General features: G+C 36.7%; 1 long non-coding RNA gene across 2 annotated transcripts; it reads right to left on the minus strand.

The window, feature by feature from the left end:
- Positions 1–4,835: 4,835 nt before the first annotated feature.
- On the minus strand, positions 4,836–7,234 carry LOC149676453 (uncharacterized). Of its 2 annotated transcripts, XR_016366709.1 has the most exons (4): positions 6,889–7,234; positions 6,559–6,753; positions 6,324–6,496; positions 4,836–5,098 (listed from the first exon to the last, which is right to left on the minus strand). It is a non-coding gene; the product is annotated as an uncharacterized LOC149676453 (long non-coding RNA). The 2 variants fall into 2 exon arrangements; XR_016366708.1 differs by lacking the exon at positions 4,836–5,098 and having other exon boundaries at positions 5,847–6,496; positions 6,889–7,233.
- Between the last annotated feature and the right edge of the window lie 7,523 nt (positions 7,235–14,757).

Consider the following 14,757-nt stretch of genomic DNA (forward strand, 5'->3'; position numbering starts at 1 on the left):
TATCATATGTAAGGATTTATTAAAAATATCAATATCCCTCTTTTGACACCATTAACAAATTGTAAATATTGCACTAGTTTGTCTCACTTTATTCTTGAAGTTTGCATTTGGGCAATTTCACTATTTTTGCCCATATTTTAGACTTGCAAGATTACTGACTTTTAAAAAAATTCCATCTAGCCTATAAGGTAATTTAATTTCTAATCAACATGTTATTTTTGAGTCACGCATTCTTGTAGAGTTTTTTGCTCTAAATAAAGGGGGCTTGAGCTTTTCCTTGGTCTTAAATATTAAATATGTCTACTTTTAAAGCGATAGATACCTCTAGTGCTCGCTTTCTACAGAAAATATTATCGTGTAGAAACTATGACATACGCCAGGAACCCTTGCAAGAATGACTAATGAACATGGACCACCATATCTATATACTTCATTTGATTTGTTTCTCAATACAGTTGCTACAATTATCTTCGAAGTAGTTCGTGGAAATTAAAAGTGGTCATAGATTGTAGATGTATTTTAATTACTTATGGGCATATTTGATTTTAACATAAATAATATTCCGTAAACCTTTTCAAACTGATTAACAATAAATGTAAACAATTGGGAAATACGTTTAGGCTGGTGCCTGTGCCATACACTGTTACTGAACAATAAGTTTGAATAAAAAATTATAGGCAAGTGCAAAAATATCTCGCGTCAAATGAACATTCGATATCAGCGATAAGAAAATTACCGATGGAGGTTGAAATTTAACGACCATTTTAAGGCAAGGGGCGAAATATGACCCGAGGTAAAATATCAGTTATCGTAAAACAAATTTTATTTCTGGCATTCGTCTAAATATTTGGTAGTTAATTGTTTTTAAACTAACGTTAGTTTAAGTTCTCAAGTATTGACACGAAATTCCCATGAATTTAAGGATGAATAATTTTAATGAAGAATAGAAATGTGGTTGGAATAAGTATATTTGATTAATTTATGCTTTATTAGTATTAAATCTTCTCTTTTTTGGATGCAAATTGAATGTCTGTTCAAGTAAACTTCACTCGTGTAAAATCTTATCTTCGATTTTTTTAACGATCTTTGTTTTTCGAAGGAAAGTTTTCGTTTGTAATTAAAAGCAGTCTTTTTGGTGTATGGTCGCTTGTAGCGTGTAAATGGCAGCTTGCGCGTAAAAAAACGGGCGGAACTCGCAAGCAATTCCATTTTCATGATCGCTTGAAAAACACGCTTGCAGCGTGAACTTTTAAATCTTGATTGTAAATAGCACCGCTTGCGTATCTAAACGAAACAGATATTTCAAGCACAAGCGACGCGTGCAAGCAGATCGTCGGCGTCACGTGACTTGCGAATAACCAATAGAATCACATTTTGGAGTTTAGGATTATGTTATTTAAAAATGGCGTTTATCAATAGTTTGTCAAATATTTCTGGACGCATGTACTCATGTATAATTATGAAAATAACTATGATCATGTGCACGCATTGCAAGCTGAATTAAAACCGATATTAATTAGCCACAGTTTATATACCTATATATATAATCAAATATGTATACATACCAAAATCTCCTTCAGTTTTACGTTTCAACCAAATTGGGTGAACCCACCAACGTTTGGTTTTGTACTGCCTTTTATGCTTTTGTTTATTTTTTAATACTAATAACTTTAATAATAGAATCTTCTTCCGAATAAGAAGCTGTCGAAGCTCCCCGTCCGCCATCTTTAAAAGGTCTAAAATCCCGCGAAAGTTGGGATCGTCGACAGCACGCGGTTTTTAAACGCAACCATGAAAACGACTTTGCTTGAAACGTTTTTCACGCGCTCGTAAATTACACGCGCAAAACCTAAGCAAGCAACTTCGACACGATTGCAAGCGACCATGAAAACGAGGCTTTAGAATCAATGTTGGCATTTTGTCTTGAAAAGCGTAACTCGAAAAATTCCCCATCTTTAATTATTTCTGCACAATTTAGTGTCGATTAGAAAGGTACTTTCGTTCACATTATATTGAAAAACATATTCAAATCACAAGTGCGCAATTACCGTTATCTTTAAAAGAGAAGATTTGAAGTGAGTGCTCGGAATTTTCTATCCATTATCCACAAATTGGTGGATAATCGATGAACATGTTAGTTCTGTGTATAATTTTCGATTATGGATAAAGATAAAATAACGTGGATAATGGATAGATAATGCGTCAGAAAGAAACCTGCAGTCAGTACCGGACTAACACCCTCGGGGGCCCTTTGGCATGAGGTGTTTGGGGGTCCCTTCAGCCACTAGCCAGAAGCAGAACGACTGTGATTAGTTGAGAACTAAAGTTAATCTTAGAATTACAAATATTTACTTTCTAGGGATGTGCGGGTAGTGATTTCTTGATTTCTAATCGGGTTTGCGTAATGAAAAATTGCTTGTCGGGTATTTGGGGGTACCCAATTTTACCTCACCGAGTGATATATATATAATATGCAAAGGTTCTTTCGGACGGTGTCTGCCTGTCTGTTGTTACACGCCAGATAATCGTGGTCGCAGATTAACCAAACGTTTTCCCAATTTCTGAAACGCATTCACAATTCACAGAAATTTGGGAAATTGTACTTTTGCTACGGTAACTATTGCACTCATCCGCCGGTACGCATTGGATTGTAATTAACTGACTACATAATAAATTGTTTTCCCGTCTGTTTCACATGCACAGCAATCTGTCACAATGGATTCTACCACCAACATCTGCTGGTCTTAAGCCATTCCACATAGACACCCTTTCTGGCTTCTAACAATAGCACTATCTACTGGTCTGCTGTCTATTTCACTTAGACACCAATCTATAGCATTATAGTTTGGGTTAGTATTTACGCGGCGATAGACCCCAATGACGGAGTTTCACACAAATGCTGTGTTCTACCCTTAGCTTGGAATTGAAACCCTTCGTAACCCTTGCGTAAAGCGAATAAACAGTCATTCGCTTCACTTCAAACGTCAGTTTTAGTCACGTCTCTCAAAAATGTTTATTTCAAAAACGAGAAATCACAGAAAAATATATAGGGCAGGTACAATCCTTGAATCTAATTGCCTTGAAAATAAATATTCTAACATGAAACTTGTTATTGAAATGAAAGGGGTGCGCATTAGGGTGCAGCATTATCTGGTAAAATTTTCAAATAATGACCTAGATGAATCTAACACCAAGAGCTTAGTTTAGGTGAAATAAATTCTACAGGGCCGGTAGGCCCTTGTAGATATGACTTGATACCGTTTTGTAACGTTAAAGCAAAATTCACATGCTTTTACCAATTTTCCTATGGAGATTAACATGGGGTTTTTGGTGATATTTAACCACCTCTAACTGAAAAACTAGAGCGAAGTTACTTTTCGGAATACTCTTAATTTAACAATTAAGTATTCAGAGTGTGCGATCGGCTAGTCTAATCAGAAACAATTAAGTCTAAGTATGTTAATTTTAGTTAATTACGGAAGTACGGCTCTTGAGTTAAATATCAGGTTAACCTGTTAGCGCGCTGATACCCATTTCTTCAATTTTCAAACAGATAGAGAACAAGGGAGGGCTTAACTTTGTGCCTGATAACAAGTTAAGTTGAACCATAGAGCATAGCCCACTCGATCCGCGCTCCGAGACGCTGCGCTGCTCGTGTATAGCTATAGCGCGCGGCCGTATTCTGCAGAAAAGTTAAGCTCCTTCTTCTGCCCTTGGCTCGCTGGTTGGACCGTCAACCATTGCCCTTGGCCTTTTAATTGGCTACGTCTATTGATGACGTTCCATGCCTTGGCTCAGTGATTGGAGGTTCAATCGGCAAAAATAAGCCTTTGAATTCAGTTCAGTTTGAGTTTCAAGTTGAACCAAATTTCGGTGTAAGGTCAGTGCACACTGCACAGTGTAAATTTGTCGCCAAAGGTCAGTGCTGCAACCTTTCACCCGAAACGTTTAAGCTATTAACGCCACCTATCATATGAACTGAATAGTAATTTCGTGCCGTCTGCTCTTTTTTAATTTTAAATGACGTCAACGTATTTCAGACAGCCGCTTGTTAAGGTAACATCGTTTAATGTTGAGTAAGTTATATATTTTCACGTAAATAATGTGCTTGACATATTTGTTTAAAAAATTAAAAACCAATTGTAATTGTCGAATTAAGTATTAAACGTCAAATCTTTCCCTGTTTCCATGTTGTTACTTTGATAACATCGAACCACAACTACCTAAGCGTAATGAAGGCATAACGTGAAGGGCACACAGATTTTTGCGTCAGTAGTTTTATTGGTAATGGTGAAACAGTAATCATTCCTGTGTAATTTATCTTCAACTTTTGAAGTTGTAACTTCATGTATATATATATTTTCTGACATTGGTAAGATTTATTTGTAGTTATTGTATTGATTTATACATAGTAATGAAACATGTTTAAAAAACTGAAAAAGGCGCCGCATTCCCTCTATGAGTTGAAGGTTGTACCCTTGCTGGTCATCAGTGACTTAGGTAACACGCCCGAAGTGAGTACAAAGATGTGATAACATATCACAAAGCAGGTAAATGATGTCCACCGCCAACAGAGAACCCTTTCCAGAGGTGACAATGAAAGGCATTCCTCAACAATATTCCACTTGTTATAGAAGAACGTGAAGCTCTGCGTATTGCAAATTTGGTAAGTTCTCGTAATGTATTAACCATGTTATTAACATTATTTTTTGTTGCAGGTGGGTGCAAGCTTCTTGAATAGCCTTCCTCCAGTTTTTGCTGAAGATTCCTCAACGAGCCTTCTTTTTTCCAAGAACATGGTGCTCATCCACTTTCCACTGAAGAACACAGAAATGGTCATAAGAATGGTTTCTATTCGTCGTAGGGTATAATAGTCCACCTTCTGAAAATTTCATTTGGACATTTTTTTGAGATAAAGGGTTGCTGCAAAGTCAGTTAACCATTAAGAGTTACTGCGGTGTCCTTTTAATTTTATTCTTCACTTCAACATTTCATTGTTATTTTTTCCATCATTCCTTGCTATTGTTTCTGCATGCATGGCCTTCCTTTATTGTTTCATTTATAAATGGGCTAAACTTTCTTATAGCTTAGTCGCTGCCTAGTAAGAATAGCAAGAAACGCTCATAGCTTCCGCTAATGCATGTTTGGAGGCCCTACTCATGTTTGCGTCTGTTTGGCAAATAATGACTGAAAATGAAAGGTCTAGGAACGAATACGAAAAGCTAAGGTATGAAAATTAAAGGTTTTGACTGGAAACCGAGAGTATTCAAGCCAACATCATGACCGAAGTGAAACATTGCAACCTGAAAATAATGACTAGTTTTGATTTTTGAAGACATGCTCAAGCGAAGCATGTTCTACTTTACTGTAGATAATTTTCTAAATGCCATGATAGGTTGTTTGAATAACGTCTCCCTGTATTTCGATTATTTTCAATGCTCAATTTGGCATGCACTTTCTTCATGACGGCATGAACTCTCTCTGATTATCGTATTCTCCTTTGTGATTTTATAGTACTCATTTTAGATATTCTATTAATTCATTTTCACCAAAGTTTCTTTAATATCCAATTTGACACGTACTTTTTTGATTCTCTCATTATAAATAGTTATTTTTTCGCGTTTAATCCATTTAATTTATTACACGCGATATTTGCGTGTATTTTATGATTTATTTCTCACATACGTGTTAGTTTACTGTTAAATTATATTGTAATTTAGTAGACGCTTCATTTAATAAGCAAATTAAATTTATTGCACGGGTTATATGCATGCATTGAATAATGTATTAGATAGACTTCATAACATTTTTTAAATTATTTGAATTTTTGTTATCATTGACTGTTATTAAAAAGGGTTGTGAGCCTGTGTGGATAGTGCTTGTCATCCTCATAGAGCTAAGTGGAGCCGGGGAGGGGTTTAAAAAAGAAGAAAAAGTCTGTTACCGCCTTTAATGCTTTAAAACCGTTAATGGCATGTTTTTAATCTGTTCACATTAAAATTATGTTGATGATGTCTAGCCTTTACTCAAGATGACATTATTTATAACCAACATGCCAGCACCCAATAAGTCCCGATACGCTCTCAAACCCAAAAATTCGGCAATTTATTTTCCACCTGTATTAAACTTTACATATTTCTGACTGTCAAGAGTTCATTGCTCTTTTCTGTTGCATGATTGCAATTTACATCCTCCGAAGTCTTCATGACCACATAACTTAACTATTCTATTGTCATTCATTAGACCTATTTCAGATTTACCATATCCATATTAAGAGAAACAAAGAGGTGATTATACCAATTGCTGCATACTGAAATGCTTACTTTTCAAGTAACTGTTCAGTGTAAATATGGTTACTGGTTATGTTTTATAAGTTATGTCGATTTGCAGTTGTAAAGCGCTTCCGCGACTTCCAGTGTTAGTTGCGAGGCGCAAATGGCTCTACACTCAGTCTCTGGATAAGCTTTTTCGTCAGCAGTTGGAAGATATACCTCGTCTGAGAGAGGAAAGGATAAATATTGATTAAAGGGTATGGGTGTATCTCGCTCACCAACACACCATTCCATGAGAATATAATAAGTGCGAAATTGTTAATGCCACAAGAGCATGAACGAATCATGGAGTTGCTCTTGCGATTTTGGTCATGCTAAGTGCTCAAATAAGGCTTTAACCATTCAGTTACCACGGGCGATCAGCCCTCTCACCTTTTTACTGCAGTGACTTCTATACTGTGATCGACAGTTGCCACACAATCTGAATAAGTAATAAATAATAAAAGAAATAAATTAAATGGTGTGTTTTTATTTAAATCGGATTTTTAAGGGGGAAAATTAAAGAGTTTAGTTAAATACTTCATAAAATAATTAATCCTTCATAAATTACACTCACCACTTTACTCGACACGTTGATCAACGTCGGGAGGTTGATAGAAAGTGTTGAAATGTCGTCTGCTGTAAGTGCGTTCAGCACATAGCGTTACCGAAGCAACCATTAAAACCGGTGTTTAACCGGTAACTCATTTGTCAGTTTATGAAAAAACATTTTGAATTTGGTGTATAATTTGATAGTTTACATCTGAGTCTGCGCGGAATTTGCACCAATCACTGAGCCAAGGCATGTAACGTCATCGGTAGACGTAGCCAATTAAAAGGCCAAGGGCAATGGTTGACGGTCCAATCAGAGAGCCAAGGGCAGAAGGAGGAGCTTAACGTTTCTGCAGAATACGGCCGCTGGGGCATTATAGAGAATTTTCAAAGTTTCGGTGTCCAAATGATTCTGTAAAGGCCTCAGAACCCGCATTCGGGTATTTACTTTTTTGACAACATATTCTATTTGGTTCTGCCAAGATAACTGCTCGTCAATCCAGAGCCCTAGGTATTTAAAAGTTGCTACTCTTATAATAGTACCCGCGCACAAAATGTTTATGCCTGTTACAGCAGCACGCATTTGCCGATTGGGCGATAGGATCATACACTTGGTTTTGTCCTCATTTAGTATTAAACCCTTTGTCCGTAATTTTATTTTCAAGTTTGTAAGGTCAACTACAATGTCTTTAATGAGTTGCGCGATATTTTTGTTAGCCGCTAGAAGGACCGTGTCATCCGCGTATTCATTAGAGTGCGAATGATACAAGATTTTGTGAATTTCCGCCGTGTAGACGCTGAAGAGTAAGGGGCCCATGACGCTACCCTGAGGGACACCGTGTTTTACATTAAGTTGATCAGAGTAGTGATCATTATGGTATAAGGTTTGCTTTCTATCCGTCAGGTAGGACTTGAACCAGGATAGAGCAGTTTCGCGGATTCCGTGGTTTTCAAGGTCTTCTAGCGAAATACTGTGTTGCACAGTGTCGAAAGCTTTAGAAAAGTCGATGAAGACTAGAATGACATATTGTTCATTATGAAGGTGTTGGAGTATGGATTCATACAGATGAAAGATTCCGGTGATAGTGGAGTGATTCGCTCTGAAGCCGGATTGGTAAACATACAAAGCACGTCTCTCTTCGAGATGGTTGTAAACTGTGTTATAGGCTAGTCTTTCGCAAAGCAAGTAAGGGGTCGGTAGGATGGAGATCGGTCTGTGATTTTTTGGTTCGTGCATGGTGCCAGCCTTGTAGATTGGGATAATTTTTGCCTGTTTCCATTGAGAAGGGTATTGGCCCGTTAAGAAAATTATGTTAAAAATTTTCGTTACGATCTTGGACATTATGGTGGCCAGGCTCTTAAGGATGAATGGGGAGAGACCATCTATCCCGGAGGCTTTTTTAATCTTCAATTTTTTCAGCATTTTGAAGGTTTGATCTTCCGTCACGAGTGGGAACCGGATACTCCAGGTTTATGTTGTTGGATGCGGGGTTTGCTGGGCAGTCCTTCTGGCTTGTGAGTAGATCTTCAACTGCTTGGATATAATATTCATTTAGTACATTTGCTATACCCTTAGGGTCGTCGTAGGTGTCATTTTTACGCTTAAGTTTTGTTATTAATGTCTTTGGCCTGTGTTTCAGGTATGGCTTCAGATATTTCCATACGCCGGTAAAGCTTTTCTCTTTACTAATGTTATTTTTAAAGTAGTTTGCCTTGCTGGTCGATATCAATTTATTTACTAAATTTCTTTGTTTCTTGTAAAGAGAGTTACATAGATATTTATTTTTTGATAATCTAATTTTAGTTTTGTATATGTTTCGGATATGCATTTGTTGCTTGATGTAGGGAGTTAGCCACGGTGCACTTTTTATGGGGACGTATTTCTTTTTCAAGGGGGCGTAAATGTTCAGGGCATTATTGATTTCGCTTTGAAGGACTGTCAGACCATGATCAGCGTCGATGATTTCGTTTTCTATTACTTTTAATCTTGATTGCAGATATTTTACGAACCGGACGATTCCATTTGTTTATAATTGCTAGTTTTCCTTTGTGTTTTACGTATCTTAGTACTGGGATTCCTTCTTGTTGCCCATATCAGACCGTGGTCGGAAACACCGCATATTTTAACTTGGACGTCCATAATTTTATGGGGATGGTTTGTATAAATGTGGTCTATTAAGGTTTTGGTCTCGAGGGTGACCCTAGTTGGAACGTCTATCATTTGCTTATACTCGTACATGGCCGCAGATAATGCTTTTGTTCTTGCCAGGGGTGGCTTGACTAGCATGTCACAATTTGTATCACCAAGTATTATGATTTCTGTATTATTGTTTGTAGTTAAGCGCGACAGATGTCCTTGCAGATCTGTTATGGTGTCCACATAATTAGGTTGGGTTGGGGGTATATATATAAAACCCACGAAGAATTTGCTGGTGTTCCTAAACGAGACTTCCATCCACAATGCTTCAAGAATGGAATTTACTGGTCTTGCATCAGTGAGAATTTCAATTTGGTGTATTGGTAGATTGGACTTAAAGTATATTGCAATACCTCCTCCAGTTTTTCCCACTCTGTCCCGTCTCAGGAAAGAGTACCCCTCGATAGTGCAAATAAGATCGGGTAAGCTTATGTTTAGCCAGGTCTCAGTAAATCCGAGAATATCAATGTTGTAGGTTGTTAACAGATACTCAATTTGCGTAATTTTAAATTTTAAGTTCCTTATGTTGAGATGGGCTATTTTTAATCCAGATTTGTTTTGAGATTTTATCGGGTTGTGAGTGGGTATTTTTTGGTCAGGATATTTATTGTTACTGATAGGTCACACTTCACTTATATCCAGGATACCATCCTCCAGGATGTCGTTAGTCTTCGTTACCCTATGTATCTTAAAGGACAGTGGTTGTGGCCAATTTTCCAAGTCCAGAATTATCTTGTCGAACTTTCCGTTACACTGGATAATATATTCCGTTGTCCAATAATCTCCTTTGTTGTTAATGTAAACTTTCGCGTCTCTAATATCAAGTTCTTCAAGGTGTAAAGTGATATCCTCCTCCCTGGCATCAGGTGCACAGTTTGTTAATATGTATAGGGATTTAGGAGAATTTGACCAGCTGAGCAAACTTTCGTCTTCATTTGTTCCCCATATCTTAGGAGAATCTTCGGAGTTTTTTTTCATTTTTTGTTAATCGCCTGCATGATACCCCACAAGGCCCGAGTTCGGGGTTCAGTACTTCGTTGACATTACTGCTAGAGCGTAGGATAAAGCATTTAGGTCCGTTTTGTAACTGTTCAGATTTATAAGTCTGCCGGATGCCAGCTCCATTGATATCGTTTTCCAGCAAGTGCTTACGTATTCGGGGTTCCGTCGTATTTGCCTTGCAATTCCCGATAAAGTAATCCCTATATATTTCTGTTACTTTTATTTTACAATTTGAGGCCTGTTCGAGGGGCATCCTTCCTGTGTTGAGACTCGTCTCGTATTTGGGGTTTTGGGTAGGTTTCCTAGCGGTGCTTCGCTTCGGGGATTATCTAGGGTGTTAGTGTTTCGTTGATTATAAACGCGTAATTGCGTATTGTTGTTCTTTTTATTTTTATTTTTAGAAGCCATTTTATGATTAATATCGGTGTAGGATGTTTTTTCAAAGCTGGTCTGAGTTTTGTGATGTATATTTGCCTTCAAGTTTCCAATGATATTTTGTTGAGGTGGGATAACGGTCAAGGCCTCTTTAACTGAGAGAGTATTATGGCTTGCGGAGAACGAGTCTGTTCCAGGACCCGAACTAATACCTTTAGTGCGTAGTTTCCGTTCTAGTATTGTTATGCTTTCAGATGTATTAGCCTGTAAGGAGCTTGTCTTTTCTTGACATTGCCCTACTTCATCATTCACCAACGAAATTAGTGATTCTTTTATATCATATACTTTTTCGTACAGTTCGTCCAATTGTTTCTTGAGGCCATTAACATCTTCCTCAATGGCATCATATGTTTTTAGGTTCTTCCGATCTTTTTGCAGATCATCGTTTAAGCTTTTAAGTTTTTTGTCTATAGTCTTCATTTGAGTGTCCAGTGCTTCTTTACACGTGTTGTGTTCAGAGAGCTCCAGTTTAAAGGTTTTGAATGTTTTAACACAGTTGCTGCACATCCAGAAGGAGCCAGCGACAATTTTTGTTTTGACGCAGGAAGAGTGAAACCATATATCGCAAAATCCACAGAATACCATTTGTCCGTGTCTTTCTCCTCCACCGTTAAACTGGCAATCCGTGTAACAGTGTTTAGTCATATTTAGGTTTTAGATTAAAACGCAGTCCTAATATTGATAAACTTAGAATCGAACTTGTTTAAAAACCAGAAAATAATTAAGATTTGAAAGTATTAAAAGTAAAACCTAAGCCTAAGCCTAGGCTTAGGTAGACTCAAAAACAGGGAGCAAAACTAAAACACGTCTTTCCTAGCAGACGACGAGTACATAATACTACGACCAGAGGTGGAGGAGCTATTATTATTGCGAACAACTCGTTAAAACTAATCAGAAAACCAGACTTGGAACTATGGAACGAATGTGTCTGGGTTGAACTAACCTTTGGACAGAAATGTAATGTATTAGTGGGGAATCACTATTTTGCACCGAACCTGTCAGCTGACACCTATAAAACATACTTTCATGCACTTGAAGAAAGGCTACAAACTTATGAGGGAAGGATAATTATTGTCGGTGACTTTAACTTTACCTAAAGTTGACTGGACTCAATTAAGCACAAGTGATTTTAATAGTATGGTAAAACCAAAAGCAAGGGCAGTTCTTGACTTCGCATGTGCGTTAAGCCTTGCACAGTTAAACGAAATCCCTAATTGCTACGGAAATATATTAGGTCTGGTGCTTACTAACATTGAAGGTGTCGATATAAAAACAGACAATGTCAATGTCCTTCCAATAGATAAATTCCACCCTCCACTCGCTGTTGACATTAAGATCAAATCCGAGCATGAAGCGTTTCTCACCCAAAGAATCCGAACAAACTAAACTTTCGGAAGGGCGACTACAAATCTTTGTATAGTTCCCTAAACCATAACAATTGGTCAAATGTCCTAAAAAATCTAGATGTAAATCAAGCTGCACGATTCCTAGAGAAAGAAGTCCAGACGAAAATAAAAATGTACGTGCCGAAGGCTGGCGATAGAATAGCTAAATATCCCACCTGGTTCTCGAAAGATTTAAGAAAGAGCCTAGATAGAAAGCATTACTTTCACAAGAAACACAAACGTACCCACAGACATGCTAACTTGCAGAAGTACAAAGACAATAGAAAGGAAGCACAAAGGCTAATCAAAATTGATAGAGAAATCTGGAGTTCATCGATAGTGTCCGAACTTAATGAAAAACCCGACAGGCTTTGGACATACGTTAACAACCGGCTAAAACCTAGGGATAAGGAACGACTACTCCTATGTAACGAGGGAATCCAAAAAATAACGTCCTACCTCGAAATTGCCAAGCAATTTTCCACATACTTTCAAACGACAGAACATATAAATAGTACCTGTCCTACAGATAAACTATTCCTACCTATCGATGCTAGCAGATGTGAACCTTTCCATAAACTCTGCATTACATGCAAAGATGTGTATGAAGCTTTACAAAACTTAAAACCAAAAAAATCAACTGGGCCAGACGACAGTCCCGCCTTCATATTAAAAGGGTGTAACGACGTTTTCACACCGCTCCTTACTTACATCTTTAACATATTCATATCGAGTGGACAGTTCCCAGAAACATGGAAAACATCTATAATAATTCCGATTCACAAAAAAGGTCTAAGAAGTGATGTTAAGAACTATAGACCAATTTCCTTTATCTCTGTATTTTCAAAAGTATTTGAAATGGTCATGTATAAGTATATTAGCGCTTGGTTCTCACCAGTCCTGGTGGTAGAACAGCACGGTTTTTGCAACAAGCGCTCAACAACAACAAATTTAGTTAGTTTCCTTAATTACGTCGCTCCTCGAATAGAAAAACAAAAACAAGTGGACGCAATATTCATGGACTTGTCTAAGGCGTTTGACAGAATGAATCATGGAATTCTATTGAAGAAAATGGAACGCTACGGACTAGGAGGAACACTACTAAAGTGGCTAAACAGTTACCTTAATGGACGGAAAAACATTATGAGAATTAATGCGGAACTCACCGACGTCACTTTTCGGACGCAGAGAGGTGTACCACAGGGATCTTCTCTTGGCCCACTACTGTTTCTAATCTTCATAAACGACTTATACAATAATAGCCAATTCATACAAGTTCATATAAGAGCATTTGCTGATGACAACAAGGCTTTCCGAGAAATAAATACTGTAACAGTCAACAGTTGGATCATATCATTTTCGAGGAAAATCAATATAGTCAAATATCATTATACAATTGATAACGTTGAAATAGGGAGAACAACAATAACAAAAGACCTTGGCTGTCTGTTAGACGAAAAATTATACTTCAGTAAACACGTAGAAGCTACTGTCTCAAGTAGCTTAAAACGACTATTTGGCGTACTCAGAATCTCCAGAAATCTAACAAGATGGCCCCGGCCAGATTATACTTTTGCGCGCCCTCTATTGGGTAGAACTGGTATGATTCCGGCAAATATTTTTGGCGGTATTCTCTTTTTCCTTATCAAATATCCTTTCGATTATGAACAAAATCAAATTAGTATGACTTTGGTTTAATATAAACATCACTGATCATTTTGACCTTAAAATAAATTCTTTAACAAAAAAATTACAGTTTTTTTTATATTATACAAACTTTTTTGAATTAGTATTCACAATAAAATCTTTCTAGTGCGGATTGATAAACTTAGTGATAGTTTCGACAAAGCACTTTCAACGGTTATTTTCAGTTACAATTTTTTATAAACAAACATGATAATTTGTAGATTAAATTTTAAGCATTAGTATTCGCAACAAAATCGTTCTATTAACGTCTGATTACTCAAATAACCCTTAATAATAAATTGGACCAGGCAGTTTGTAAGGTTCTTTTCACATACAATTTTTGACAAACGAAAATTATTATTTGAAGTTTAAATTTGCCTGTAAGCGTTCTTAATAACTTATTTAGTTATCTGTTGATTTTAACTTATAGTAAGAGTAATCAATTACTTACCATGACTAATCTTAATAGTTTCTTAAATAAATAAAATACCTTGACGTTGCAAAGCCACCTAAGTATTGTTCTAAATGCTATTAATAAATTTAAATCTAATTCCGCACGCGAAAAAGGGCGGAAAGGCACCCAGCCAGCCTGCCAGCAAGGGTCAGGCCAATACTTTTGCAACTCGAAGCGCAAAAGCAAAAACCCAAATAATTACATATGAAGTTCAAGTATCATTTTTTACACTTGTTGATAAATAATATCAATGCCAAAATTGTAAATTCAGTATTCAATCCACAATATATTTAGATCTAATGGTCCAAATGTAATGAAACTTTAATGAGAGATGTGCTACAATGTATTATATCTAAAAATGGTTGAAAACTTTCAAATTAATTAGCTTTGTCAAAATGATAAATTAAGTACTTTCAGGCCCTTTCCAAGATTAAACATATCGCTTACACATGGCACTAAAAATCCTGTAATTAAACCAAATTACAGGCCATAAAGCTTACAACACACCTAAATGGGAAAGTTCAGAAGAGCCCTTGTGTTTCTACCAAGTAAACGTTATTATGTAAACGCAACGCAATTTTAGTTTAAAACTATATTTATTGGAAATATTACATATTTTGAAAAACAATGAAGAGTAGAAAAATCATGATTAAGAAACTAACTGTAAGGGAGGGGGTGAAGTATCACAATATCAGTTACTGTTGGTAAAAAAACAGGATTTACTTGAGATATAGT

Source organism: Phalangium opilio, unplaced genomic scaffold (genome assembly GCF_054372755.1).
Source record: "Phalangium opilio isolate 3A_F unplaced genomic scaffold, DU_Popi_V2 ptg000046l_1, whole genome shotgun sequence".
Taxonomy (NCBI): Eukaryota; Metazoa; Arthropoda; class Arachnida; order Opiliones; family Phalangiidae; genus Phalangium; species Phalangium opilio.